The sequence below is a fragment of the Pistacia vera genome, unplaced genomic scaffold, assembly GCF_008641045.1.
Source record: "Pistacia vera cultivar Batoury unplaced genomic scaffold, PisVer_v2 Contig757, whole genome shotgun sequence".
In the NCBI taxonomy this organism is placed as follows: Eukaryota; Viridiplantae; Streptophyta; class Magnoliopsida; order Sapindales; family Anacardiaceae; genus Pistacia; species Pistacia vera.
In genome coordinates, this window is record NW_022196620.1 from 572,093 (window position 1) to 588,064 (window position 15,972).

General features: G+C 36.1%; 1 pseudogene; it reads left to right on the forward strand.

The window, feature by feature from the left end:
- The first annotated feature begins 3,052 nt into the window (after window positions 1-3,052).
- Window positions 3,053-15,896, forward strand: LOC116115957 (annotated as a pseudogene).
- The last annotated feature ends 76 nt before the right edge of the window (window positions 15,897-15,972 follow it).

The window sequence follows — 15,972 nt, forward strand, 5'->3', positions numbered from 1 at the left end:
GAACCGGTTCAATCAAGACTCGGGGCTTTCATCGGGCCGGGTTAGCAATTTTTCTATTTACCGAAAATTGTAGAAATTGAGATAGTGATTGCTGAATAATTGAAGGTCGAGATGTTTGGGCTTTTGGAGAGGAAGGGCTAGTGAGTGTAATAGTGGCGACGGAGGTGATTTCCAATGAGTAAATCGATCGAAAATTGTAAAATAAATCGGTGACAACAGTGGGTTGTTGTTGCCGATTGGCAAGACAATCAAGGGAGAGGTGATATGGGTTTTGATCAGGAGGTTGAGGAGAGTGTTTTCATAGTGATGGCAAATGTTGTCGTTGTCGGAAACAGATCCTATTTACCTTGGTTTATTGATGCCGACGATGATGTTTAAGATGTTTTTGCAAGATTTCAAATCTTTAGAGTGTAATATGTAATTTTCAAGGGTGTTTTTGATATTTTAAACGTTTGGACATGATCAAACCAGTTAAACTAGTCAATTACTCAATTCCAACCTGGCCACTTTGCCGAGTTTCACCCTAAGTTGGTTATTAAAAGACTGATTGAGAGAAGTTAATTAAATAATATATGGTTGAACATCCAAGCTCCATTTGAAAAAACCTTATGTGATAACATAGCACATAAAAATAGGATAACTGTAATCTCAAACTGTTAATCATTAAATGATAAATTGAGATGAGATTACAATAAATGATAACGTTTGGGAGTATGAATCTCTATATTCAAGTTATATGTTTATATTTTTAATTAATTTACCCTAATTTTATTTTATTTTTTCATTATGCTTTCCTTTTATAATCTTCAAAACTCATAGTTTAAAATAAAATTATTTCTAAAAACTAAGCCTAATTAGTAGAATCCACAGCTACTAAATATTATATGATATGACCCCAAAGATAAATGAACTTTAGCAAAGTTATTTAACTGTTCACAGTACAGATGTTTATATTTAGGGTTGCTCAAAGTTAAATGTTTTGGTGATTAACTTTAAACAAATCTAAGCCACTAAAAATGATTAGGTGGCACAAGATCCTTGAAAATTTCAGTTCAATTAAAGATTAAAAGAGGATATAAATTCAACAGCATCACACTATCACAATCGTANAATATGGCTTCCCTTAAGACAGAATTCAATCTGCTGTTACTAGCTGGTAAATCTGCGGTAAAAGATTTGGCTCAACGAGACAAGTTCTTTATGGTCTTGACACTTACAGCTCTAGGTCCAGATCTTACACCTGTTCGAGATCAAATTCTTTCTGGATCCACTGTGCCTTCCCTTGATGAAGTGTTTGCCAGATTACTTCGGGTTTCCTCCCCTATTACTGTGCATTCCCCAGGTGACTCTTCGGTCCTTGTTTCTCAGTCCCACACTTTTCGATAACAGGGCGATCAAAGTGGCAGAGGAAAGCCCAAGGGTAGTTACTGTCATCGGTGGGGGCATACCAGAGAGAAATGTTTTAAGTTACATGGTCGACCTACCCGAACTGCTAATATTGCTCAGGCTAATCACTCTGATCTTCATTCTGAGTCCTCTACAGTGCCAGCTCAGCCCTCCTTAACTCTCACAGGTACTGATTATGATGAATACTTATAGTAGCAGGCTAGTAAGCAGTCTTCTTCATCCATTGCCTCCGTCGCTCAAACGGGTAATTCAGTTGCTTGCCTTTCTCAGTCTTCTGCTTTAGGATCTTGTGTCCTAGATTCAGGTGCATCGGATCATATTTCTGGTAACCCTCGTTTACTTACTCAGATGACAAATACTGTATCTTTACCTCTTGTTACTTTAGCCAATGGGTCTAAAGCCGATGTTCAAGCTATTGGATGTGCAAAACCCCTCCCCTCCTTAGCATTAGACTCTCTGCTTTATATTCCCAAATGTCCATTTAATCTCGTGTCTATCAGTAAACTTACCTGCTTCTTAAATTACTGTATTCGTTTTGATACGGACTCTATTGCTATACAAGATCGCGACATGGGACGGATGATTGGCACAGGACGTGAGTCACAGGGTCTCTATCATCTCCATATCCCATCTACAGCATGCATTTTCTCTGAGTCTCCGGATCTCCTTCATAATTGTTTGGGCCATCCTAGTCTTTCCAAACTTCAGAAAATTATCCCAGGTCTATCTAAATTATCGTCCTTGAGTTGTGAGTCGTGTCAGCTTGGAAAGCATACTCGTAGTTCTTTTCCAAAGCATGTCAATAAACCGGCCACGTGCCCCTTTGAGTTAGTGCATTCAGATGTGTGGGGTCCTTGTCGTGTTAACTCTACTTTGGGATTTAAATATTTTGTTACATTTATTGATGACTATTCCTGTTGCACTTGGTTATTTCTTATGCACTCTCGTTCCGACTTATTTTCCATATTTTCATCATTTTGTGCTGAAATTAAGACTCAACATAATAGTACCATTCGTATATTATGAGGTGATAATGCTTGTGAATATTTCTCTGATTCCTTTACTAAATTCATGGCATCTCAGGAAATTCTTCATCAGTCTTCTTGTGCTTATAATCCCCAACAGAATGGCATTGCTGAGCGTAAAAATAGACACCTCATTGAAATTGCTCGCACTCTTATTTTACATAGCCACGTCCCTTTCCGGTTTTGGGCTGATGCGGTTCTAACCGCCTATTACTTAATAAATCGCATGCCTTCTTCTGTCTTACAAGACCAGGTTCCATACTCCATATTATTCCCTGATACTCCATTATTTTCTCTTCCCCCGCGTGTCTTTGGGAGCACCTGTTTTGTTCACATTTTCTCTCCTGGTCAGGATAAACTGTCAGCCAAGTCTACGAAATGTATTTTCTTAGGATATTCACGTCTTCAGAAGGGCTACAAGTGTTATTCTCCCCTCACACATCGCTACTTCATCTCTGTTGATGTTACGTTCTTTGAGTCTTCTTCATTTTTTCCTCATCCTCCAATGGAGTCTGATCCGATACTAGATGTTCTACCAATTCCATACGTTGCTTTCCTACCTTCGTCTGTTTCGATACCTCAGTCTAGTACTAATACCACTCTTCCTGTCGACAATAGTTTTGTTCCTTTTACAGATGATCCTGATGTTCCCGCTGCTGTTCCTGAGATCTCTGTCACTGCAGGTCCTGTGCTCGATTCCTCCAATGCTACGATCCTGTCTCCAGCTGATCAGTTTCCCATTACTATTTGTAAAGGTATGCGGTCTACATGCAGCCCTCATCCCATCTACAATTTTTTGAGTTATCATCGTTTATATCCTTCATATTATGCCTTTGTATCCACCCTATCTTCTGTTTCTGTTCCTTGCACTGTTCATAAGGCACTTTCTCACCTTGGGTGGCGTCAGGCAATGGTTGATGAAATGTCGGCTTTGCATCATAATCATACTTGGGAGTTAGTTTCCTTACCTCCTGGCCATTCGACTGTTGGTTGTCGGTGGATTTATACTGTCAAGGTTGGTCTAGATGGTAAGGTTGATCAGCTGAAAGCTCGTTTAGTGGCCAAAGGATACACTCAGATCTATGGGACAGATTATTTTGACACTTTTTATCCTGTTGCTAAGATGTCTTCCATCCGGTTGTTCTTTGCTATGGCTGCCATTCGACACTGGCCTATTGATGTTTGCTATGGCTGCCATTCGACACTGGCCTATGCATCAATTGGATATTAAGAATGCTTTTCTTTATAGTGAACTTCAGGAAGATATTTATATGGAGCAACCTCCTGGTTTTGTTGCTCAGGAGGAGTTTGGTTTGGTATGTAAACTTCATCATTCTCTATATGGCCTCAAACAGTCTCCTCGTGCTCGGTTTGGACGATTTAGTACAGTTATTCAAGAGTTTGGTATGATTCGATGTGAGTCTGATCACTCTGTTTTCTATAGACATACATCACCAGGGCAATGTATCTATCTGGTTGTCTATGTCGATGATATTGTCATTACAGGGAGTGATCAAGATGACATTGGACAGTTGAAGCAACACTTGTTCAAACACTTTCAGACGAAAGACTTAGGGCTACTCAAATACTTTCTTAGCATAGAAGTCGCTTAGTCCAAAGCTGGTATTGTTTTATCTCAGAGGAAGTATGCATTGGATATTCTAGAGGAAACAGGGATGTCAGATTGCAGACCAATAGATTCTCCTATGGATCCTAATTTGAAACTCTCACCTGGACAGGGGGAGCCTCTTGCTGATCCTGGAAGGCATCGAAGACTTGTTGGAAAACTTAACTATCTTATCATCACCTGACCTGATATTTACTTTTCTGTCAGTGTTGTAAGTCAGTTCCTTCAAACTCCATGTGATAGTCATTGGGATGCAGTTGTCCGGATTTTAAGGTATATCAAGGGAGCACCAGGTAGAGGCTTACTGTACGAAAATAAGGGCCATTCACATATTATCGGATATTCAGATGCTGATTGGGCAGGATCTCCATCTGATAGACGTTCTACCTTAGGTTTTTGTGTCCTTGTTGGAGGAAACCTAGTTTCATGGAAAAGTAAGAAACAAGCGGTTGTTGCAAGGTTAAGTGCTGAAGTAGAGTATTGTGCAATGGCCGTGGCCACTTGTGAGCTTGTTTGGTTAAAACAACTAATTCAAGAGTTGAAATTTGTCGAAGTATCATAAATGAAGTTACTTTATGATAACCAGGCTGCCTTTCATATTGCTTCAAATCCAGTGTTTCATGAGAAGACTAAACACATAGAGATAGATTGTCACTTTGTTTGAGAGAAAGTTCTATCAGGGGATATTGCAACTAGTTATGTCAGTTCCAACGACCAGTTAGCAGACATCCTCACTAAGTCTTTCAAGGATTCTCGTGTTGATTTTATTTATAACAAGCTTGGTGAATATGACTTATATGCTCCAGCTTGAGGGGGAGTGTTGAAGTGTAAAATAGCTGATGAAGTTAGGAAATAAGATTATTCTCTATATTAGGTTAGGAATCAGATCAATTATATTAGGAATGTAATTATTTTCTTCCTAGATTAGTTTTTTGTTTTTTCTATAAATTCATTGTACATCTCATTATGAAAATACAAGAAAATATTTCTTCACAAAGGTATTTAGAAAAAGACTTGTTGTGTCTTGCATCTTATCCATATCAACTACATTCTGGAATCTGTGAACTTTGAAACTTTTTGTCTACAAACTATAGTGTTGCTTAAGTTTGTCATCTGAGAGAATTTACCAATTTGTAACTTCTGCTGTTTCCGCGGTCATCTTGGCAAAAGTAATTTGTTTCAGATGATGGTCCAGATGGAGATTCTCCTACATGTATCTGGCCAAATTTTGGCTTGTCCTAGTCTTTTTATGGGTATTTCAGCCCGCATTGTTTTAGCTTGATATATAGAATATTTTCTTGTGTAATTTATTACCTTATCCCATGTATTTCATGGCATTTTTATTGACGCAAAACACCAATGAATTGTGTCAGCATATTGCACAGAAAATTGGTGTGCCTGCATACACAAACTGGTCAACTATGCCTTAAATTACAAAAGTACACAGATGTTTTTAACACTGTATGTTTCATGTACAACACATGTGCAAACACTCACAACACTCAATTTCTCCAACATATCCAACTTGTACATATTTTATATATCAAGTCTGAAAAGTCATATTTTATTATTCTTATGCAGGACGATCGTTATGCCAAGTATATAGGTATGATGGCGATTGTACCTATGACATATGGTCGTCATGTCCCTATTCTAAGTGACAAGGTAAGAGCATTTATTTACCGATTTTTTTATGATTATGTTTTACATTTTGTTTCAATTTTGCTAGTATGATGATAGCATAGTGATGGAAACCTCCCCTAAAACTCACCCCTATAGTTAACAATAACAGCCAACAGCCAATAAAACCCAGAAGAACAAACACAACCAGCAGCCAAAATACCCAGGTAATGATATATATATGTATTGATAATCAGCAAGAGAGATGCAAAGATGATAAACAGCCAAAACACAACCCAACAACAGCCAAAAGAAACAAAGAAAACCAAAAAAGAGAAATAGAAATAATGTTGGTCTTCGAGGGCCAATTCCTCCCGGATAAAGCTGAACTTTGAGGGTCAGCACCTCCAAAAACAATTCCCACAAATCCAAAAATGATATCCCTACCCCAGTCTCACGTCCCTCTTTTATAGATTCTAAGCAACTACTCACGCCCTTTACCCTTTTGCCCTTTGCTTTTACCGTTTTGTTACCCTAGGTCCATCACATAGTAATATTTCCTTGCGCCCTTCAATTAGTTGTTCCTTGATTGAGATTGTTGCATTTCCATTTGAGAGCTTCCTTGGCATTTTTCTCTTTTTTCGGGGGTGTGGAGTTGTCAAACTTACCAGTTGTGTGTTCTTCAAACCCTGTTTTAAAATTTTGCAATAACTGATATCTGTGTTATTGATCTTTTTTTTTTTGTGATGGCAGCATGTTGATAAAGAATTTGGGACTGGTGTATTGAAGATAAGCCCTGGCCATGATCATAGTGACTACCTCCTTGCAAGAAAACTTGGTCTCCCAATCCTTAATGTGATGAACAAGGATGGGACACTTAATGATGTTGCTGGACTATACTGGTAATACTTTGGAAAAAAATTATTACATCATTTTAGAATAATTTTATTTGGTTGTCAAACAGTTATTGAATTGGAGAGAACTGTTTATGTTCTACCTGAATTATATTTCTATGACTGTTGAACCTTAGTGGTCTTGATCGGTTTGAGGCACGGAAGAAATTGTGGTCAGAACTTGAGGAGACGGGCCTAGCTGTAAAGAAGGTGCCTCATACTTTACGAGTTCCTAGATCCCAGCGTGGTGGAGAAGTATGTTAATGATGTCTTTGACTAACACCCTTTCAGATGTTGAAAACTGAATAGAATAGATGTCTCTTTTATGGAATTTGTTAATAATGTTTCTTTGTTTCTTCTATTAGGTAATAGAACCACTAGTAAGTAAGCAGTGGTTTGTAACCATGGAGCCTTTAGCTGAAAAAGCCCTTCGCGCAGTTGAAAAAGGAGAACTAACCATTATGCCTGAAAGATTTGAGAAGGTATGTGGAGTTGAACTGTAAGTATCTTCATTTTGATTTCGATAGAAGGTACGAGATTAAAACCTTTCTTTTGTTTTCTTTTTTCTTTGCGGCATTTTCCTTAACCTCCTCTATTTGTGGTTTCCAGTTGACAATCCACGCTTAGGGGACTTATTTTGGCTTCTCTGGCCATGATTTTCCAACATCATTTATGCTGATTATACACTTAAAACGAAAACTTAATCCAATTACCTTTTGTTTGGCCTATCAGCTACCGCAACTGTTTATTTAACCATAATATAAACATAAACGTGCTCTTAGTGCGTCATTAGAGCCAGCTTTTCTTGATTACAGATTTACAATCACTGGTATCATATATATAAGAGTGGTGGATAAGAGGCACTGTGGTGGGGGGCACGTTACCAGTTTGGTATATTGTTGGAAAAGACTGTGAAGAGGAATATAGTGTCTAGGGATGCTGATGAAGCTCTTGAGAAGAGCTCGTGAAAAATATGGTGGTAAAAATGGAGGTATATCAGGATCAATGTTCTTGACACCTGGTTTTCAAGGTTTGTTAAACAACTTCTGGCTAAAATAAGCTCTTCTCCCTTGAGCGGTGTTTATTATTTTTAACACCTGATTTTCTTTTCTTTTTTTTTTTCCCTTGAATTTAACGCTTACATATGATTGATGATTAAATAAAAAAAAAAGGATGGTCTTAAAATGGTCCTAAGGATGTGTTAAGACCACTAAAAAAACAAACCTTTTCATTGACATTCATTTTGTTTAAGAGATACAGAAAGACATTTTTCAAGTATTGAAATCAATAAAAATATGTACTTTTGTAACCTCACATATGCCTTAAGACACATTTAGCCCACCCATAAAAAAAGCTGCATTATTTTCTAGATCTATGTTTGCCATTTCTGTCCTTGCTGAAGCCTTCGTTGTTATTTAGAAGAACTCACATTCTCCTCTTATGTACCTCCTGATTCCCTTATTTCTTATTATCATGAAATAGTTTTGTATGAAGATCTTCCTGCAGTCTGTGTTAGTTTCATTTGATAATAAATATCTTGAAAAATGTTAGATAAAGCTTTGGTCAGAGGTGCATGAACAATTTCTCGAAATTAGCTATAATAAAAATTTTTGTACTTGTTCACCAGATTGTGAATGAAACCTTTAAGTTGGGCGAAATATATTTTATTAATTTCTGAATAATGATTTTTATTAGGTACGTAGGCTGCTATGATTGAAATTTTTACAATATACGAAAAGGGGAAGGCACTTTTTGCCTAAATATTTGTCCAATGAAAGATGGATATTCCCAAATGTCTGGGAATTAGTTGGCATTATTATACTAATAATTGATGCACTATAAGTGCTTGTGTAGTTGGCATTGTTATACTTAATATTGATGCCATAATGGCTTGTGTCAGCCTTAATTTCGATCTTAGAATTGAGCACGATTTCTTAGTAGGCTCCTTCAAGTAATACAAATTCTTAAAGAAAGAAACGACTAGGAGTTGGCCTAAAATTTTAAGTTTGTAGATTGGGTTTAGTCGCTTGTATGTAGAATGAGAAATTTGTGCAAGAAAAGTAGCTATCAAATAAATAAGGAGTAACTGATTACTTAATATAGGGATTAGATGGTCATTACTTGGTTTCATAGTTTTGGGTTAAAACTTTAGATACAGAAAAAATAAAATAAATAAAGGTATTTTAGTTGGACCAAAGTGAAGTGATACAGTATTTCGTCAAGCTTAATTTTTCATACTCCAAAATTCGATGGAAACATTGAAAGCTCAGATAAGAGTATTGTTTGCAGTGGTTCGTGCGACATCACAACCCTCTCTGTGAATGCAGTTACACAGTTATAGTTTTTCGTATATAATAATTATATCTTTGGAGACATATATTGTGCTTCTTATCTCTCAGTGCGCTGGTGGCCTTTCAGTACTCTTGGGTGGCAGAGTTGGTCCCGGAAGACTTTGAGAAGTTTTATCCGACAACAATGCTTGAAACTGGGTATGTATCGTTTACTGTTACCTTGATTTTCTTTGTGGGACTTGTGATTGCAAATTGATTTATGTTTTTTTGATGAAGAAATATGGCTATTTTAAGATTATGCACTCTGATGGGACCATTGATTTACCAAGCAGAGCGTGGAATGAGTTTGTACTTCCAAGTAACATGAATTATGGACGGGTTATTGTTTGAAATGGACATCCTTTAATTTCCTAAGATACATAAATTAGATTAATATGTTGGAATGATACTTAACATGAGGGATATCGTGAAAAGCCCCTGTAAATAATAGATCATGAGTGGCAAATTAGAATGTAAAATGAGAAGTTGACGCCACCAATGTAGCATTAACACGATTTAATATCTCTGGTGAAGCAGGCACATCTCTTATGCTTTGTTTGGCCACTCTGTTGTTTCTTAGAACTATCCAAAATGATATTCTTCTTTTGGTAACATAACAGATGCGTAACTGGTGCTTGAATTTAAACTTTGATCTGAAGATGTTGGTTGAAACATTATCTCTTGTTTGGGGCAGGCACATGACATATTGTTCTTTTGGGTGGCAAGAATGGTCATGATGGGAATTGAGTTCACGGGGACTGTTTCCATTTTCTTGTTATCTTCACGGGCTGATCCGAGACTCCCAAGTGAGTACTTTTCACAACACAAAGCACAGGTTCAACATTGATATTCAATCTAGTTGTAAGTGGCAATTCTGTTCTTCAAAATGGCTAGTTTGAGTTGTAATGCTAAGTGATGTCAGGGGAGGAAAAATGTCAAAAACTTGGGGAATGTGATAGAGTCACTTGATACAATCAAGGGTTTGGCACAGATGCCTTACGGTCACCTTGCTTTGGCTGTGGTAGGTTGTTTCCTTTTTCTAGTTCTTTCAAACGCAACTTAAGGCTGCATGTCAATAGTAATAATGAAAATCTGCATCTGTGGAGGGGCTGCTTTTACACACATATGAGTCTCAGTATGAAGTATTGGCCTGTCATTGATTTCTCATGCTTTCTTTCCAGGATCTCAAGTTTGTCTACAGAGAGATGACACTCAAACAAGGCGGTTTACCAAACAAATTATGGAATGCTGGCAAGTTTTTTTGCAGAAATTGCCAAGTCAGAAGTGTACATCTGCTTGGGAAAACTATTCTAGCGTATAAGGTTTGTTTATCCTTACATTTTTAGGAATCAGAGAGATGAATGGTCCTTCAACTAAAGGAAGATAGATTTACTAACAAAGAAGAAATATATTCCATTTCCGAAATGATCAACAACATCACCAACCATATGAGAATTTCACATGACTTTTTTATTCAATAGCATGCTTCGGAATAAGATTGGATTAGTAGAAGATACATCATTTCTTCTGTATCACATGGCTTGAAAATTGTAAGTTTTTCTCCACACAGGAGTATGGTCATTAACTTATTCCTTTAGTATATCATGCTTCGCAGACAGGCATGATCAGTATGAATATGAGTGAGAAATACACATGTAAATTTTTTTTTTTTTTTCCTTGAAAAAACAGAAAAAGGAAAGAAACTGGCAACAAACTTAAAACTTCATTCCCCTTTTTCTGTGATGCAGATTTTCCAGTATTTGAATGGGTGCTGAACTACATTTTTTTAAGTTCACCCTCAATTATCTATCTCTTATGTACTAACCTCCCTTATATGCGGCTTAAATACGGAAAGACTTATGTGGTTTTAAGTTTCACCGAAAACTTTTTAATTCTCCACTGAATAATATTGTTTCGATAACAGGTCAAAAAGTTCTCAATTAATTGATAGTTATAGTTCTCATGACTACCACATCATTCCATCAACGAGTAATAGCCATGTCATTGGGATTAGGAATATGTAATAACTTTTGGGATGAGGAGTGTCACTTGTTCCTGTTGCAGCATATGTAATTGTTTAAGGCATGTATTCGTATTCTTTAACTTACGACTACTCTTTTTTTTCCTTTTCAGTTGTTACAAAGAAGAGTCCCTCCATGGTGCCACCATACCAGCATCGTGGCTGGTAAGAAATCATTATGGGATATTTTTCTGGATTGTCAAAGCTATGCATTATGGTCTGCAATTAAACCGAGTAATTTCATTGCAATGTTTATCCATTTCTTGGTGTTGTTGACTGAAGAATGATTATATAAAAAACACATCAGTTAACTGCGTTTAATTTTCAGGTCTCAAAACTCCATATGCTTATTGATACAGTCACTGCAAGCTATGAAAAATTTTTCTTTGGAGAGGTTGGAAGAGAAACATATGATTTCTTTTGGAGCGATTATGCCGATTGGTATTTTCAACAACTTAACAGTAATTTTATGGGACAATATGATTTGTATGTTGTTATATTCTCTTAGTCTTCCGTTTAACCATTCTTATGCCTAATATTCCTGTGCATGTGAGTGTGCGCTCACTAAATAATGGTTGGAAAAACTTATGGGGTATATCTTCTTAGGATATACATTTATTAGTTGAAGTTGGTATATATAAGTCTTTTCAACATGGTGGAAAATATGAGTATGGCAAAATCTTTAGGTTACCCTTCACAAATTTTTAAAAAGTTTTAAATAAATGGTTCATAAATATTCATGTTGCTAAGATTGACTATTTTTCCCCTTTACAGGTACATTGAAGCCAGTAAAGCTCGCCTGTACCACTCGGGACGTGATTCAGAGGCTTTACTAGCACAGGCAGTTCTATTGTATGTTTTTGAAAACATACTAAAATTGCTACATCCATTCATGCCATTTGTGACTGAGGAACTGTGGCAGGTAATTAGTTTTTTTAGTACTTTAGGAAATTCTTTGAAATTTGAAGTGGAATCTTATCATTTATGATTAAAGTTTGTTATTAGATTTTTGCTGAATAATTGGTTATTAAAGTTTTGCCCATCTTTACTAGGTTTAAAATCTTTTCATTAGTGACCTTGTGGAGTGTTTAATGATATCATCATATCTTTCACTTGTAAAAAGCTTCATTATTTTTTACCAATGACTTTGTGGCCTGACGGAATAGGCTTCCTTGCAAAAGGCATGGCCCTTGGTATAAGCCTAGGTATATGGGTAGGGAGGGATTTAGGGTGGGGAGGAAGTACAAGAAATCAAAAGGCAACGATATCTTTTTGCATTATATATTTAGATTTAGAGATGGTTTAATGGAACTTGATTTCTTAGTGTGAACATACTGTTGGAGAGGTAGGAGAGACTAAGAAAGTGGAGATAAAGTAGAAGAATTAGAAATGGGAGAAAACAAGAGGAATCATGTGAAAGGCCAATATTAATTATTTTGTATTCATCAAGTCTTCCCAAGAAAACACAGGGTCTCATTATGATTGTGACCAAGGCACAAGTAACTTTGACAAAAGGGGGAAAAAAGGTTTAAATTCCTTCAATGTAATAAAGCTAACATAAAATGGAGCAAAAATCGTGAAATAGATTACTTCTGATATAACTACTAAAACTTGATTTTTGATTCTCTACTAGACTCTTTAGCAAATGGCATTTGAATACATTCTTAGGCACTACTACACATTTTTGTTAGAGAGCAGTAAAAATGAATTAACAAAGCTGTTCTGTAATGATTATTTTATCTTTGTGAAATCATTAATTCTGTCTCAAAACAAGCAAATTCAGATTGTTATTATAGTTTCTGTTTTGGCCATTTTGGTCTTTTTACTTCTTTTTTTTTTTTTTTTTTGGATAAAGAAACAAAAAAGATTTAATTAAACAAATAGTTACATTATTGTTCAAGTGAAATACAGGTCCCTTGAAAGGAATGGAAAAATAAGATACAAAAGGAAGACAACATAACATCTTAGATTTAAAGGAAAAAGAAAATTAAACCACTGCAGATTTTTAATCTCTATAAATAAATAGGAAAGAAATCACCTGAAATTGTGTTGTAACTAAAGCGTGCAGGGAAGCAAGAACACTTGTTATATCCCATATTCTTGACCTCTTCCACCTCTCACACCAAATAAGTAGACATTAGCCAAAATATAGCATCTCATAATCCAAAACTTTGTCTCCAAATGTGTTTTGATGTTAAATAATAATGCAACACAACTCTGGAATCGTCTGAGCTATTTCAGCTTCCTTAAAGATCTTAACCATAGTTTTTAAAAAAAGGGCAATGTAAATTATTAAAGCTTTCCACATTCCTTCTATTCATAACACACCAATATGGAGAAAGATAAGGATCAGGTCACCATTACTGAATAGCGTTAGCTCTACCAACCTTTCCATGAGCCACCAACCAGGGTAGGAACGAAACTTTGGAAGCCTTCCATTTCATCAACTGTTTGGTCATGTCTTTCATAACATGATTAAAAGTGTAATGCAAGCAGGAAATTGCATTTCATCAGAAAATTTTATCTTGTTTCCTTTTCATGTTATAATCAGTATTCTAAAGTCTTGCTTCCTGATTGAAGATCGTTCTTTGAATTAACAAGAGATGGTATGAAACATCCTGCCAACACCCTCTTTGAATTATCGTTATATGAAATAGACACATATAGCTTTTCCTTTTTCTTTTATTTTCTTTCAATGGATTCTTGATCCCTTTTTTACCCCAGTGGAGTTGTTTTCCAGTGTATGATGTTTTTACCCTTCTCTATGTTTTAATCTATAACAGGCACTTCCAAGACAGAAAGAAGCCCTTATAGTATCGTCTTGGCCCCAAACTTCACTTCCAAGGAATCTGAACTCAATAAAAAGATTTGAAAATCTACAAGCATTGGTAAGTTTATTAATCTGTTTCTGTTTCTCTCATTTCACCTCCAAGCCTGAATTTTCCTTCTAACTTCAATGTTATTTTTTCTCATTAATATTTTTATATTTATGAGATAGACTAGGGCAATTCGGAATGCTAGAGCTGAATATTCTGTTGAACCAGCTAGGCGTATATCTGCATCAATAGTTGCAAATGAAGATGTCATCCAGTATATATCTGTAAGTCAGCTGGTTACCTGGCCATTATCTTGTTGGAGGAATTATTTTTTCTGTTTACTACTGTGCACAGCCTGATTTCAGTCAGTATTAAGCTTGTTGTGCCCATATGCATGCCATATTGCCAAGTCAGTTCTGACTGCTAATAGCTAAATCTTAAGGCTAAGTTGGAAATAAAGTCTTGTTCTCTGAGTTTATGGACATTAACGTATGCGTGTTTGCAGTTTAAGCATTGTTATGGGACTTTATTTATTGTATATTATTTGTTTGATGCAGAAAGAAAAGGAGGTTTTAGCTCTCCTATCAAGACTGGATTTACAAAATATACATTTTACTGAATCTCCTCCTGGTATTTTTACTTCCAAAATCAGTTTTCTTTGCCTGGTATCAGTTGCTGTAATTGATTTATGGATGTGTAACCATTGTGTATGTAAATGCTACTTTACTTCAGGGGATGCAAATCAATCAGTTCACCTTGTTGCCAGTGAAGGACTAGAGGCGTATCTACCCCTTGCTGATATGGTGGATATTTCTGCTGAAGTCCAGCGCCTTTCCAAACGCCTTTCAAAGATGCGATCGGAGTATGAAGGACTTGTAGCTCGCCTCAGTTCCCCAAAAGTATGGACTTGATTCTCTCTTTGTTGTAACAAATACTTAAATACATGCATAAGCACAAAGTTATCTACATGTCCTTAAATGGACATGTGCACGTGTATAGCATCAAATTCAGGTAGTGGTTTTTAGAGGAGAATTCACATGCACAAATATTGCCAAACATTACGTTTAGATACACAAAGCTCAAGGCCCATACACTAGAACTAATTAGAAAAAGGGCTCATCAAATTTTTTTTGCAGTAGTTGCTAGCTTTGCCTGGATGTCTGTGTTGTTACTACAAAATGTGATCAGATTTGCACCAATAATTGTGAAACTAGAGTTCCATTTCTGAAAAAACAAAAGGGGTAGACCTTTCATGCTGTGTAACTTAATTTCAAAAACAGGAAAAAAAAATAATAATAATATATAGATATAGATATATAATTCAAATAAAGAAGATTTTGTTGGCTATCTCTTGGTGGAAAGATGGCTGCTGATTGACAAAGCAAATTCCTCTGTAGAGATTGTTAGATCTCTATCAATTAATTAATCTATGAATATAGGCTTTTGTTGCACATCTTCTTGATTTCTTGATGATATATGTGCAACAAGTGCTGGTTCCCTTTCCCTCTCCGGAGCATATTTCATTCTATATGTTATGGAGTTTGATAAGGAAAATGAATCGCTCCATTTATGTAACAGTTTTTGCTCTATGCAGTTCATAGAAAAAGCTCCCGAGGATGTTGTTCGAGGAGTTCAAGAAAAAGCAGCAGAAGCAGAAGAGAAAATAAATCTGACAAAGAACCGTTTGGCTTTTCTTCAGTCAACTGTTTTGGTAACAAAATAGTCTCATCATTGGCTTTGGAGGGAAAAATTGGCTTTGGTTACATTTTCCCTCCAAAACCAAGGCTGATAAGTGAATGGTTTATCGTTGTTATAGACAACCACTGATAACCCATTCAAAGAACAAGCAGCACAGTCATTGACTGCGGCTCAACGAAGAACTTTGCACGAACCGTGGCTGTTTGCATGGAAGCACAAAATTGCCTGTGGAGCCATACGATGTGGATTGACAGTGAGTTATTAGTTTCTTGATGTTACAAATCTTTAGCTCCATTCATTTGTATTTCCTTCCAAGTTCACTTTTTCTATTAGGTTATAGGAGTATGTATTGAATTAAGAATATTCAGTTATCTCTATTGATCATCTCATCACGAGGGGGAAACTGATGTAAATCACATGATAACTTTATTAATTAGAAATCAATTTTTTTGTTTTTTAATTTTTATAAGAAAAAAGATTAAGAAAGTCGATAAGTATAGGTTCTGTTTGGTTCACTTTTTCACACTTTTTAGAAA